Source organism: Anomalospiza imberbis, chromosome 3 (assembly GCF_031753505.1).
Source record: "Anomalospiza imberbis isolate Cuckoo-Finch-1a 21T00152 chromosome 3, ASM3175350v1, whole genome shotgun sequence".
Classification (NCBI taxonomy): domain Eukaryota; kingdom Metazoa; phylum Chordata; class Aves; order Passeriformes; family Viduidae; genus Anomalospiza; species Anomalospiza imberbis.
Genome location: NC_089683.1, coordinates 50,994,597 through 51,009,243, shown reverse-complemented (window position 1 = coordinate 51,009,243; position 14,647 = coordinate 50,994,597). Strand labels below are relative to the sequence as shown.

Genomic DNA, 14,647 nt, shown 5'->3' with positions numbered 1-14,647 from the left:
TGAACGTACTCTACTCAACAGCATAGTTAACTTCACCTTTGTTCAGTCTTGATGATACAGCAAGGCTTGGTTGCTTTTCAGACCAAACTCACTGGATTTACTTAGAGTTACACTTAGAAAATTTGAAGGTGTGTTCCCCTGTACTACAGGATATTTCTCTAATGAGCACACAAAAATCTCTGTCTAACACAGGTCCCAGAGTAACAGCCCATGATAAAACTCTCTAAAAACAGCTCTGAATGGGGAGATGGGAAGTTCAGATTAAGAGAACATGTACATTTGCATTTCAATAACACTCCCTATTGAACCATTTTAAAGCATTGATAGCTTGATTCCACTTTCATTGAAGCAAATGGCAAAACTCCCACTCAGGTCAAAGGGAGGTTTAATCTGACCCTAATTCATGAATGGCCAGATTTTGGTACTCCAACTGAATAAGCTGTTCAGTCTGTACAATTCCACTAAGTTATGTACTTTTGAAATAAAATACTGCTTACTCTCAGTCTCTGTTGTGAAGCCCATAACACTCCTTTGAGGTTCATCAGTCAAATTTATGGATCTGTTCATAGTAAAGGAAATTTATTAGTCATGCATACCATCTAGCTACTCCTTAAGTAGCTATGAAACATTTCTGATAATATATTTACAATTTTGATGGGTTTATGACCTTATGGCTTTTATGGCCTTTTTATGACTCTTCACTATTTCTTTTGTGAGCTTAGTCAACCAAACTACATGCACAGTTTTCTTTGCTGACTGGATGCTAACATTTTAAACATAGCTTTCAAGTAACCGTTTCAAGAAAGAAGTTTTTGGTATGACTCTACATAGCAGTGGCTAAAATTTGTGTAACTACCTTCCTGAATAGCTGAGAATTGTTCAAATACTCTGAGTAAGCCAAAGAAAAAGACGTTGTAAGCAGAATTCAAGGTTGGTTGTTTCATTTTGTCATTTCCCCCCACCCCCAGAAAAGTAACAGTATTGCATTTATCCTCTTAGGTAGTGTAGAGGAAGACAAAAAGGTAAATTCACTCTTGAGTATCAGTGAAGGTCCCTAGAAATTGAACACAAAACACAGTTGTCTGGAGAAAAGAAGGGTCAGGGGAGACCTTATCACTCTCTACAACTACTTTCCTGAAAGGAGGTTGTAGTAAAGTGAGGGATGTAATGAAGTGAGGGTTCTCCCAGGTGATAGGACAAGAGCACAGGGCCTCAATTTGCACCAGTGGAGGTTTAAGTTGGATGTTAGGAAAAATTTCTTTGTGGAAAAGGTTGTTCAGCACTGGAAGAAGCTGCCAAGAGAAGTGGTGCAGTAACCGTCCCTAGAAGTGTTTAAAAGATGTGTAGATCGGGAGTTTGGGACATGCTTTAGTGGTGGCCTTGGCAGTGCTGAGTGAAGGGTTGAACTTGATGATCATAAAGGTTTTCTCTAACTGAAATGATTCTGGAAATCTGTTCAATTCTGATTGTCTGCTAGAAGCCTCTCCATATATTAATTTACATATTTACCCACATTGTGCATGTTGCAAGGAACGTTAAATAAATTTTCAATGCTGGGGTAGTTTGTTGTAAGAAAGGTAAGATCTCCTGTCTCTGAACTGCATGTATGTCCCTTTCTGGCACCAAAGAGATTACAGAGCAGTGGCTGTATCAGAGTTTTAAGAAAATTCAAAAATTATTCATTAGGATGTCATAACAGTTAGCCACAGAAAGAGTGGAAAGGATGATTGAGATTGGATGTAATCGCTCAGCATGTGTGATGCTGCTAAAGGATGCTTATTCACTGCCACAGCTCCTTGGTACAATAATACAATTCTAAACTGGATCTTCATATAAGCTTCCAGCAAAATAACTTTTTTTTTTTTTTTCTATATGAAGTCAGAACACCAGTATCCAAAATCACTTAGAAAAAGGTTTGGTTTTATTGTGATGAAAATTTACAGGAATGATAGAAATCTTATCAGATAGATCAGTTTTATAATGAAAGGAATAAGGTTGAGATAACCCAAGGAAACCTTAGACAAAAACAAACTTTCAAGTGTTGTGTATTACTCATATTAAAAAAAGATGATCAATAATCTTATCATTAAAAAGGTAGGTCTATAATAAAATGGCAAACTCAAGAGACTAGAATAAACTAGAACTTTTTCCCTAACGGCTGTCAATATTTGGACAGTGAAGTAACTTTCTGGTTATGGCTCTGCTGGACTTAGATTACTTTCAGCAAATATTGATAATAAACAGAATCAACAGGGCCTGGATAATAATCTGGTCCAACACTCCTTTCACAATCATATTATTTTAATAAAAACACCAAGATTTGTTCAAACTTGAAAACAAATACAAAATTTGTTCAGGTTTAAACAGTGAATGCCAGGTTTTATTTTTATCATCAGTACTGTAGTCATCAGAATTGCACAAGACAGCATGATAAATACATCAAAATCAATCAAATTTACAGCCAAAAATCACTTCTATTCTGCAGTTACATTAAGAGTCTATTTTTCCTCATCTGCTTAATATTTTTTTTAACTGTAATAGTAAAAACCTTCAGTTTTCTCTTCATCGGATAAAGGGCTACTGAGATTAAACTGAATTATGCTATGTTCACCTAATGGCTATAATCTTTTAAAGCCTGTTCAAAACTCTCAATAGTCTTTGATCTACTTGTGATGATCTTTGGTTGATCATAGTGACTGGGAAAGGTGCCCAAAGAGTGGAGCAAAGCAAGTGCTGTTCTCACCTTCAAGAAGGAGCCAGGGACCTACAGGCAGGTCAGCCTTGCCTCAATCCCTGGGAGTATGACGGAGCAGCTGGTCCTGGAGACCATTGCTGGGCATGTGAAGGACAAGAAGGTGATGAGGAATAGTCAACATGGTTAACAAATGGCAAGTCACGCTCAGACCACCTGATAGCCTTCTGTGATGAGATGACTGCCATGGCAGAACAGGGGAGAGCAATGGCTATTTTCTGCCTTGACATCAGAAAGGCTTTTGCCACTGTCTTCCATAGGATTCCCCTGCAGAATCTGATGAAGTATGGGCTAGCTGAGTAGACAGTGAGGTGAAACCTTCCTAAACTGCCAGACCAAAGGGTGGTGATCACTAGCATGAAGTCCACTTGGAGGTTGGTAGCTAGTGTAGTGGAGTACCCCAGGGGCCATAGTTGGTTCTGATCCTATTTGACATTTTCATTAATTACCTGGATGATGCAGCAGAGTGTACCCCCAGCAAGCTTTCAGATAACACAAACTGGGGGAAATGGCCGATGAATAAGAGGGTCATACTGTCACTGAGAGAAACCTTGAAAGGCTGGAAAAATAGTTTGACAGGAACCTCCTAATTATTAAGGGTCTAGAGCATCTCTTCTATAAGGAAAGGCTGAAGAAGCTGGGAATTGTCAGCTTGGAGAAGGCTCACAGGGTTCTTAACAACATATACATAAATACCTGCAAGGAAGGTACAGAGAAGATGGAGATGAGTCTTTTCAGTGGTTCCCAGTGACAGGATCAGAGGCAAAGGGCCCACACTGAAACACAGGACATTTCCCCTGAACATCAGAAAGCACTATTTTTCACTGTGAGGATGACCAAGCACCAACACAAGTTGCCCAAGAGAGATTGTGAAGTTGCTGTTAAGATCTAAACACACGTTAGTTCATCTGTGGTAACAATCACAAGGTAAAATCCCAGGCCACATCTCCATGAAATTGAAAATCCAGTTTTAGGTTTTCTCATGCCACATGGTCCAAAGCACTGATTTGATATCAATTCACAGTGCCAGATCAGATGTATTAAAAAATAATGATCAGTCAACTTCATGCTGGTTCATTTACCACATGCTGCCCTTCCTGTGGTACTCCACAGCCTTCTTGCCCTGCCTTAATCTCTGTCCTTTATATCCAAAAGTCATTGTTACTAGATGTCCTTACATCAGGTCATGGCTGCTGAGATGTGATTGATCTCTTGTTATGCAGTGTCATCTCATGTAAAAGTGCAAACTGTCTGTCTCTAATGCATGATAAAATTACTTCAAATTTCAAAGGAAAGAAAATACCTTTCCTTTTACTATGGACAATGGTTGCAAGTACCTTATGCCTAAGGAATTCAACCTTTTAAGCCTATAGGAATGGATAATTTGCATTAAAAATATTAAATAAACATACTTGATACCAGAAAAAGGGGCAGATTGATGAAAGGTCATCTGTTACTTGTTTTCCACTAAGTAAGCATTTGGCAGATAAACAGTAGATTTGAGGCCTTTCCTCAGGGATAGAACAATCATATTTTGGAAATCCTGGGCAAGCAGAAAAAAACCCTTTACAAATAGCAAATGTAGGTGGGGAAATCTGGGTGATATTAAATGCAACATGGCATTAAAATGATGAATAAAACTAAGCACAGACTATCCCTAAAAGTGGAAGTCAGACCATCAGCCATGTTTAGTTCTGCTGAGAGGATCTCAAATACTATAGCAGAAGAAACCTTGCTTTGAAGTACTATCATAAGAAAGATACTTTCAAGACTATATGTTTTAGTACATTTCCAATGGATTTTGGAACCACTTCTGGGAAATCTTTGTGAAGGTGGCACCTGCAATTCTTGTTATAATAAATAACACATAATAAATACGGTACTTAAATATAGTGTCTTAGTGACCTTAAATCAGGCTCAAAAAGCAGATAATATATTCTAGCTATTCTGTCCGTGCTCTGGTTCCTCATCTCTAAATGGAAATAAATCCAGTTTGTTTCACAGTAGTCTGACAAAGATAAGTACCAATTACTTTTAAGCTCTCTAATTTCACCACAAATACCACAGCAAAGTCTGTGATGAAATTTATAATTCTAATTTTAGAAGGGAATGCAGTAAATAAGGCATCCAGCCATCCAGCCACACAATGAACAAGGAGACTGCAGCTGATCATTGTTTAGTATGTCATGTGAGTGCAGCACATCAGGTACACGGAATCAGGCAAGGATCCTCTTAAAACAGTATGTGAACATATAATCAAAGATCAAATTATCTTGTGTAAGTAAGATAAGTAATTCAGTCTTATATCCTGGCATTAGTATGTCACTTGGCATTCCTACTCATCTACATCTTTTAATGTAGGTTTTGTTTTTAATCACTGATGCCACCACTCTTCTCTTCCAGAATGTTTGTATTCCAAGAGATTCCACCACAGTTCAAGGGCTGACAACAAAAGGTAAGGCTCAACCAACAATTGGTTGAGCCTTAGCTTGTACACTGCCAGAGTCAAAAAAGGTTTTAACAAAGGTATCAGGTATTTCTAGGAGTAGTAGAAAGGACTAGGGCAAGTTGTTTAACCCCATGTTTTATTGCTGTCATACCTTCTGTAGGTGACTTGGAAAACATCGGGGAGATGGTATGAAAGGTTTCAGACCTTCAACTGAAGGAATCAGGTAGGTGAAAGAGAAGGTTGGGGCTGGCTTGGGGAGCATTCATTCATCTACCACTCAGTCGATAATGAAAGCCTCCTGATACTGCTCCCCATATATTTTGGGAGAGAATGGCATCTGCTTTATTGGGTCAGGTTTCACTCAGAATATATTGGGAGGATTTAATTCCTACCTGTAACAAGAGGAAAAGTCAAGGGATGATAATTTGCAGTAATTTACCACACATGATCAACAGAAGTTGCAGCAGGCTCCAAACTCCTTGCCCTATGTCCCACCTCCCCCTCCTTGCGCCACTCTGACTACCCACAGATGGGAATCTTCCAGTTACATCACACTACGTCTTACTCTTGCCATGTTCAATAAGAAGCAGCTTTTGGCCTTCTTAATTTATAGCAAGGAGAATTCTGCTGTGAAAGATACTTACTAGGCTTCTTCCTATGTGATGATTTTCCATGTTGAAATAAAATAATGTACCATCAATTCACATAATCACAAAACCACGGAATCATGGAATCACAGCCACAGAATGGCTGGGGCTGGAAAGGACCTTCGGTGATCATCTAGTTCAACTGCCTGCTAAAGCAGCCTCACCTAGAAAAGGTTTTGCAAGATCATGTCCTGGTGGGTTTTGAATATCTACAGAGAAGGAGACTTCACAATCTTTCTGGATAGCCTGTTTCAGTCCTCTGTCACTCTTGCATTCTGTTTGAAGCTGCCTCATATCTTGCAAATCCAAGCCAAGTTAAGAGCAACCACATGGAATAGGCTTGGAATGGTAAGCAAAGTAAGGGAAACTGGACTTTCCTTTAGAAGAGTAGGACTGTTGGACAAATAGGTATTTGAAAAGTGTTCACCAGCCTTTAAAAAAAGTTCATCTGAACATACAGTTCTACCTTATTCTACACCTAAAACTATTGCACTGTTCTATAACTGCTGTCCCTGCTAAACACCATGGTTACAATACATGTCTCTGCAGAAGGTTTTATTTCAATGTGAGATTTTCTAGATTATAAATTTTATAACTTAACATACAACTTAAAAAAATCAGAATGGCCACATATGTTCTCTTCCAAGGACTTGATCCAACAAAGACCTTTAAACACTTTACTAGTCTCACCATCCAGACGCCAACCTAAGATCAGAACTCTTACCAGCATTGTGAAAAATGCTGTCTCTGACAGACATGAAAATAAAATGAAAAATAGAAGTATATCACTGATACTAATACAAAGATAAAAAGTCCATTACAGGGTGGGATTAGCCTGTCTCATCCTAGAGACTGACACTCCTCCACCTGAGGGGCCTGTGCTGCTCTCTGCCCTTGGGTCAAGTAATGGTATTTTCACAAAAATCACTGCAGATGCTTTACTATCCCCTTAATCCCTCTCACTGTAGCCATCAAGCACCCTGCCTTTCTATCAGGTTCCGTGTGAGTGGACTTAATTTATCACAGAACAGACAGTGTAACTTTACATATTAGGGCCAATAACAATGTCTCTGCTTATTTTGAAAGAACTTTGAAGGAAATATGAATATTTTCCTACACTTTATATATTTAATGGGCTGTTTGGTCAAGATGAAAAACAGTTAAAGTCTGAATAATAATGGTACAATATTGAAAAGAGAGGGGGAGAAAAAGGCAAAATCCAAAGTGAAAATTTTCACAGCCCCTACAGCTTTAAATATTGATATTCATTCTCTTGCGTATTATATGTCCTCTAGAAAATACTCTATTTAATTTCCATGCCACTACAGGTAAAATATAGAGACAGAAGAGAAAAAGAAAATCTTGTAAAAGACTTTTTTTCAATATTAAAGTATATAACAAACTTGAGGTACAGAAAGAGAGCAATTAGTTACAAATTCTGCCCCAAAAATCTTCAACACCTGCCAGTCACCTGAGAAGCATGGTGTGATCAGGTTCTTTGTCCTGTGCATGACAGAGGTTTTATTGTTTCTTTGATCTGCTCCAGTCTGCAGGGAACAGTGTGATTAAGATATTACCTTTAGTGAACAGCTCTCCAAGTCACACGGTTCACCCTGGAAAAGTGTTCTGAGAGACAGGAAGAAACAGTAGACTGTTGTGAATTTTTGTTATTGTTCTTTCTTTTTTTTTTTCAAAAGTAAAGCATTGAATATAGTTAGTTGGCTGAATGGACTAAATGTCTGCCAAAGGAGACACATGTCCTTTATTATACAACATGGAGACTACCATCTTTTGCCACTGAACACACTGAAAATATAATGTAGTATATAAATATCTATATGATAAATAAGAATGTTAATTTTTTCTGTTCTTTCACTAGCTCCAGCTCATACCATGGCTGTGTCCTGTGACTTGGGGACCTGAAATTTGTTTCTACTGATCACCATGGAAAAAAAAACGAGGATAGTATTTTTAACGAGTCCAGGTCACCTAGGTTATAGTACACACATGCTGTACTCCAGAACACATACTAAATGCTCTCTATTCCATCACTTGTTCCTCTAATAACAGAAGCAGGATTTGCAAACAGAAAAAAAAAGAAAACAAAACCCAATATCCAATACACACTTAAATGATATAAAAACCTTCATGCATATGTATACAAAGTCATTATAAATAGATGCATTTGTATACTCATGCACACTCTTGTGATGCAAAGAATGATCAGATGCAGATTCAGTCAAACACACGACACAGTAGCTTTTTAAAATAGACATATATAATTGATTTACCTCGTTATTATGTAATATTAAATGTTAAATTATATATTTTCCATATGGTCTTCCACAAACTCCCTTACAGGTCATGCTACTGATGTAACATCATCCCTTTCCATCTACTTTATCTCTTACCATTTAGAGTTCTATTTGTGGGTATTGCTGATAAAGAGTTGTATGAAGAATATACAGTGAATAATCTCTAATGATTGTTGCTTGACTTAAAATAAAAAGTAGCAGCCTTTTAAGGTCAACATCAGATTCATCTTTGGATTGTTTCTACTATTTGGAAAGGTTTGACATGTTTTAAATTACTAAGTAATGTGAAAATACACTACCAGCACAAGACTGTTGTCTATGTAAATATTTTATGAGTAGAGTCACCCATCATTGGTTAATAAGGTAACAAAGATTCAAAGCTATTTATGTTGACTCACATTTTTAAAATGAGGAATTTGAAAACAAGAAAATGTGACAAAGTTGATAAGGATCTAAGATACTGACTTACAGACTGTTTTTGTCTTGCATGACATGAACAGCTCTTTTAAATTACTTATTGTAAAGAGATGTAACATTGTCCATGTGAAATATATCAAATGTGTAACACAATGAGTCACCTAATGAACCTAAGATAAATAGTTATAATTCTTGGGTTTGCAGAAAAGAAAGAAAGAGATCCTGATAGGTTTTGCTTCCACTGATTCTCCTGTGTGTCCATAACATCAAATAGAGTAGGTAGCCCATTCATCATAGAGTGTACATGAATGTTCTCAACACAGGGTTACCAGTATGACTGGAGAGTGAGTGCATCCCATGGGCTCAGTCTGCAACAGCCATCCCCTTGGTACCCCCCAGTCTGCCTTCATTCATGGGCAGCATAAGGGCTTCCATGATGGACTGCTCAGTTTGGACTTATTTGTTGTCTGGTCTGCTGCACATGGTCGTCCTCACTGGTTTCGTCTGATCTCCATTGCACTAGACCAAACAAATACAGCTCACACCATCCCACTGCCACTGCGGGAGAGTCCTACAGATCATGAAACAGGGAGATAGGGGATCAGTGATGTTGTTCAGGGGCTGAAATATGATGACCTCTCTTTCACAGAGCCCATCAGAGACGCAGCATGATAGCCTGTGGTTGGCAGGCTCCTGGAAGACACCTTCCTCTGCATGTTTGCATCAAGCAAGATGAATGTTGTACCAGCCTTTCTTCTGGACAATGCCTCAGAAGTCTGTCAGTCTTTTGCAAGGGACTTGGGGGTAACAAAACACATACAGACACCGCAGCTGATTTCACAGGGCTGACCAACAACAAACTCCGGTGTGTCACTTCTGTGCAGGACAGTCTTTCAAGTTTATTGTAAGGTAAACATTTCCATCAGCTGATCAAAAATTTCATCAGCTCTATGAAGGCTTAGACCTTAAGTGTCATTTGAACACTCTGGCCAAACAAACGCATGCCTTTGTTTACATACTAGACCATATGTCCCAATTAATATGCATTTGAAGTGTTGTAACCCAGCTTGTTCCAGGGAGATCCTCAGTCAGGATTTATTTTTTTCTTACAAATTGGTCTCTTGCAGTTTTATTTTGTTTCATGGTTATTTGGAGAAAAAAAGTCCTATGTTCAACATATATTGTACATACTAAAGCGGAGTGAGAGCTGTTCAGAAACGTTCCTGTTCTTTTACTATTGGGAGCCTATCTCTGAGTGTCGTCATTCCTGTATAGCTGGTACAAAACTGATTTGACAATACTTGCATGAACCTCAAGTAATTTATCCAGCATTTCCTTACAGCCACAAAAGCAACTTTTCATGTGTGTTGGCATTTTCAAGACATTATCACACAAATCCAACAGTTAGAACTGTATCTTTGGGGGCCCCTTCTAGCAAACTCCATTGTTCATCCACACCTAGATATGGCACTATTAGAAGAACAGGAATGGGTGAAGGAGGTGGCTGTAAAATTTGGTTTCCATTCTAGAAGATATATCTAAAAAAGAGCTGTGGAGGGCCAAAAGATTGGTGTAAAAAAAGACAGTTGTTGGAGATTAGCCTATAAAAAACATGTATTTTCCAGAGAGGTTATGGTACACTCTGTACAATATCCCTGTTGACCTGTTCCTAGGAAGATAAATCATACAGGAGTGAGATGTCTGGGTGCGCTAGGTAGCACTATGTGTCACTGCACATGCCGGGTCAGATCTGCCTAAGCAGTGAAACAATTTTCATTAAAGTTTAGGCAGTCAGTCTAACCTGAAGATAGCCATCCTCACACCCTCAACTCACGTGTGACTATCACACCTGCAGAAGACTGCAGGAGTAAACACCCCCTGCAGCCATTGGAGATGAAAGTTGAAGATGAAAACAAAATAATTCAAACAAAAGCCCCAAGCCTTATGTTCACAGTTTGGTGCTGTTAAACATCACATGGGAGTGATCTGTTTCTTGGCTGCTAAAAAAACACCAAGAAATGAACTTTATGGTGTATGAAATAATGTACATGGACAACACTCGCTTCCTCCAACTCCTCAAAATAACCCCCATGCTCCCCATGTAAACCAAACTGATCTTCCTCTCTGAAGCCACAGCCCAGTGAAGCCTCATCCCTCCCACTCTTCATCCCCCTGCTTTAATTTACGCAATAAATTATATGTAAGTTGTGATATTTGGAAGCCACATCCTGCTGTAGGCAGAGCTGGCTGTACTTTCTAACACAATATTTGGGGATGACTCTGCTTCCAGAAAGTGGAGTCGATGTCCTGGACGTGGTTTAATTGGTGCCAGCTTTGTCCTATTAACTAGTGTCATCTTTCTTCACTAGATGCACAAATGGTGATGTTCTGCAGGTTATAGCACCCTTATGCACTAAAGCCTTTTGTATATATTGCTGCCTGATTAGACAGCAAATAGCGTATGGTACCAGGGGATAATTCACATAAGCAAAGTTGCTTGCATGCATATGCAAAACTAGGGCTCCAGATGCGAAATACATCTTTTTCTAATCCCTGAGCTATTCTCTGTACATATGTCTATATATACATTGCATGCTTACTACTTTTTATTGCTTTTAAAACTTAAAAATAAAATTGGCTTGAATTTATTTTGAGGATTGGCACCAATCCAGGACAATTCTAGTTTTAACTGAAACAGTTCGCCCACTGCTAATTTTAACACAAGTGATTTGTTTTACTAACATGGATGCAACTGGGAAGCACACTCTCCCTTCCTACCAGGAAGCCTTGGAAGCCTAGAACAAAGACTCAGAAACAGCTATGCCACAGATCTGTGGAGATGATTTTGTCTCTTTGTAAGTGAAAAGGTGTTTTTGAGAGATGCCAAATTTTCATACCTGCCTTTACTCTCCGTGCAGGAGGGAGGGACCTAAAAACTTCATACTCCCAGATATCTGCAAGAAACTGACAGAGACACTGAGTCTAATTATCCCAAGTTCTTCATTCGCTTTAACTTCAGTGAAAATACAGAGGATCTGCCTCAATTATGGCAGATAGTGAGAGTAAGCAATACACATTCAACAAGGATCTGAAGAGGGAAAAAGTGAGGGGAAATTGCTATGTATAGAGAGTGCAGCCATTGAAAGACCTTTAACCTGTTTATCTTCCCTTAATAAAGTTTTTCAGTCTGTGAAAGAATGACTTGGTTATTCATCACCAAGCTTCGGCACATGACCCAGCTTTTTCTACCATTCAAGGAATATAATTTAAACTGGATTTAGAATCCTCTGCATGGCCAAGAGTGATGCCCACTGGAATGTTCAGCTTATGTGGAATTGTTTGGTTCAGTTTAAATAAATAAATAGCATTAAAATCTAATCATGGAAAATGTAGCTGTTAAAAATAGACTGAGGTAGTGCTAACTCAAAGTGTTGAGAAAAGGTATGTGCAGGAGGGACTCTGAGAGCCGATTCATCAAGTGCAAGAGCAACCAGACAACCAGCGCTGGCGAGCTTTCAGGCACGTAAGCATCACCACCAACTCTCCCCACCCTGCAGCAGGCGTTAGACCTGTTTCCTTCTCTTTGCACTTCAGCCACCTGCTTTCCCTCCAATCAGATTCTCCATGGAGATACAAGATTCTCATCGAGCTACCTGTGGTGAGCCTGGCACCCAGCATGAAAACCACTGTGCACAATATTTCTCCACCTGTGAAGCAGCTGTTTAAAAATGAAGCAATACTAGAAAGGATTCTATGTTTTAGTTTTGTTTGTAGCTTTTGATGCTGAGTTTTGTTTGTCTGTGCCACAGTAAAACCTCAGCAAACAAAAGATGCCATAAATCCAAGTAGCAAAGACAGTTTCTCTCAACTTGTTTCACCTTGTGCTGTTTTTACTTTCAGTCATCAGCCTTAAACATGAAACTGTTATCATTCTTGATTAAGACATGCAAGTTTATCAGAGCATTTAATTAAAAAAAAATAGCAAGACATTTTACATATTGGGTTCCACTATCCAGTTTGTATTTGAGTATTTGCGAATTTTTACAAATGGAAAAAAATATTCCATCTGGTGCAACTTATTTTGGATTTTCCAAGATGCACCATGAGAACAGACAAGAGACCTGGTCATGGTGTGTCATGAGGCCTTTAAAGAGGCCAACCAGGAGAGCTTATTCCAGACAGCAACTACTGCAAAGATCTAGTGATGCTTTTCTTAACAATTGTAATGTTTTTTCACTATGACTTTCATGGTAGTATTCCTCTGAATTCCACTTTCATATTTGCTCCTGAAAAACTAAATGCCTATGGAACACATAAAACTTTCTGACCAACTGTACTCAACAGTTACAGCATAACAGGGGTTTTTGGTAGTTGAATTTCTGTGTCTATGCTTTGGACAGACAAATGATGGTGTCATGAAGGATGGCAGGCAAGGTGCTCAGCTGCCTATTTCATCTGCACTGCACAGAGAAGAGAACAGCTCATGAATCTGCTTCTAATCAATGGGTTACAGTGAGATTTAGTTTAAATTATTACTGATTAGAACTGGCTTTATAATGCTGATACACACATGAAATCTCTGCAGGAACTGACTGATCCATGGACCACATCTTCCTGCCCTGAGGACCTGGTGGACAGACCAGGGCAATGAGTGTTTCTGTTCTCCAATGGTGAGACCTTCCTATGTCTCAGATGAGCTTCAGATGTTCTGTATAACACTAGTAATCTCCTTTTCCCCAAACCTCACAACTGATCTATATAGGGCAGACAAAGGAAGGGAGTACAATTGACATTTTTCAGAAAGGAAATCTAACAGTAAAGGTCATTCAGTCACAGACTGGAGATTTCCTGAGTCTTCTTCCAGCGAATTGTGGTCACTGCTACTGGCTTAGATAAGTCCCAATTCATATGATAAATATCATATGTGATATCAGGTCACTACAACAAATTTTATAAATTTAATTTAAAACTTTAGAAAATGTGTATCAGTTTCAAGTTTTTTTAGATGTGAATAAAGGAAGTTAAAAAATCTATGACAAATATATATGTTCATGATGAATGTTGCCTGCAAAAAGCTACACGATACTTCCAGCTCATTCACTTGTAAATTTATTAAAGAGCCCAGGAACACACAGGTGTCCAAAACAATCATTTCTGACACTCTGGTTCTAAAAATGCCTCCTTTGCCCAAACCATCTAACCATCAACAGATCAACTACTCAGTTTGCATGCTTCTGCAAATGCTCTATTTACATTTGACAGGGAATGCCTGAAAAGCTCACAGTTTGAAAAGCTTGCCAGAAAATGGCCCAGAGCAATGGAAAATAAGGCAAGATGTGTCAGAGGTCAGGTGGGATCCAAAAGCGTAATTAAAACTTAAGAGAAGAAACAGTGTGGACGAAGACGCTGGGCAGGTCTGCTCTGCACAGCAGCCTGGTGCTCTTCCCTGAGATTTCCTGTCCTTGAGCCAGCACCAGCTGGGCCAGTGCCTCCTGGTGACTCAGCGCCGCAGGGCGTGACAGCTCCAGAAGCGCGGCAGCCGCACTGCTGTGGCGCTCAGACCTGCTTAGTAACATCACCTTCTCTGTTGGACACAGTGAATCAGCCACAGGGTCACTAGGATGTGGAAATATTGCCCCAAGCCCCAGGGCTGGCTGTGCCTCTGAAGAGGTGCACCGTGCTCAGACGTGCAGAGTATACCTGACCACTGAGGAGAGGTAAAAAAAGGGAGCAATGTCAGATAAATAATAAAAAAGTAGGGCCAAACGAAGGTTCAGCAGGGAATGACAGTGTGAAAGCACAGCTGTACATATGGCTTTGAAAATGAGAAGTCTGAATCTGCAAACAAATTAAAAAAAAAAAAAAAAAAAGAGGAAGATGAGTTTCCTCCTCATACCTTTGAAGTGGACATTTTTCCACAGTGTGGCTGTATACTGCCTGGCAGAATTGTGAAGCAACCCACATTTCTCTGCTGAGATATGTATTCATCATATGTTTCAAAAGTGCAGTCAGGCCCAGAGAAACTTCATGAATTCCTGGAGACTCTTAAGCTCTGAATTTCTCACCT

The 14,647-nt window shown here is 39.2% G+C and overlaps 1 long non-coding RNA gene across 1 annotated transcript; it reads right to left on the bottom strand.

The window, feature by feature from the left end:
* Window positions 1–1,139: 1,139 nt before the first annotated feature.
* On the bottom strand, window positions 1,140–6,331 carry LOC137469909 (uncharacterized). Its single transcript, XR_010996780.1, has 3 exons — window positions 5,846–6,331; window positions 3,449–3,528; window positions 1,140–1,292 (listed from the first exon to the last, which is right to left on the bottom strand). It is a non-coding gene; the product is annotated as an uncharacterized lncRNA (long non-coding RNA).
* Between the last annotated feature and the right edge of the window lie 8,316 nt (window positions 6,332–14,647).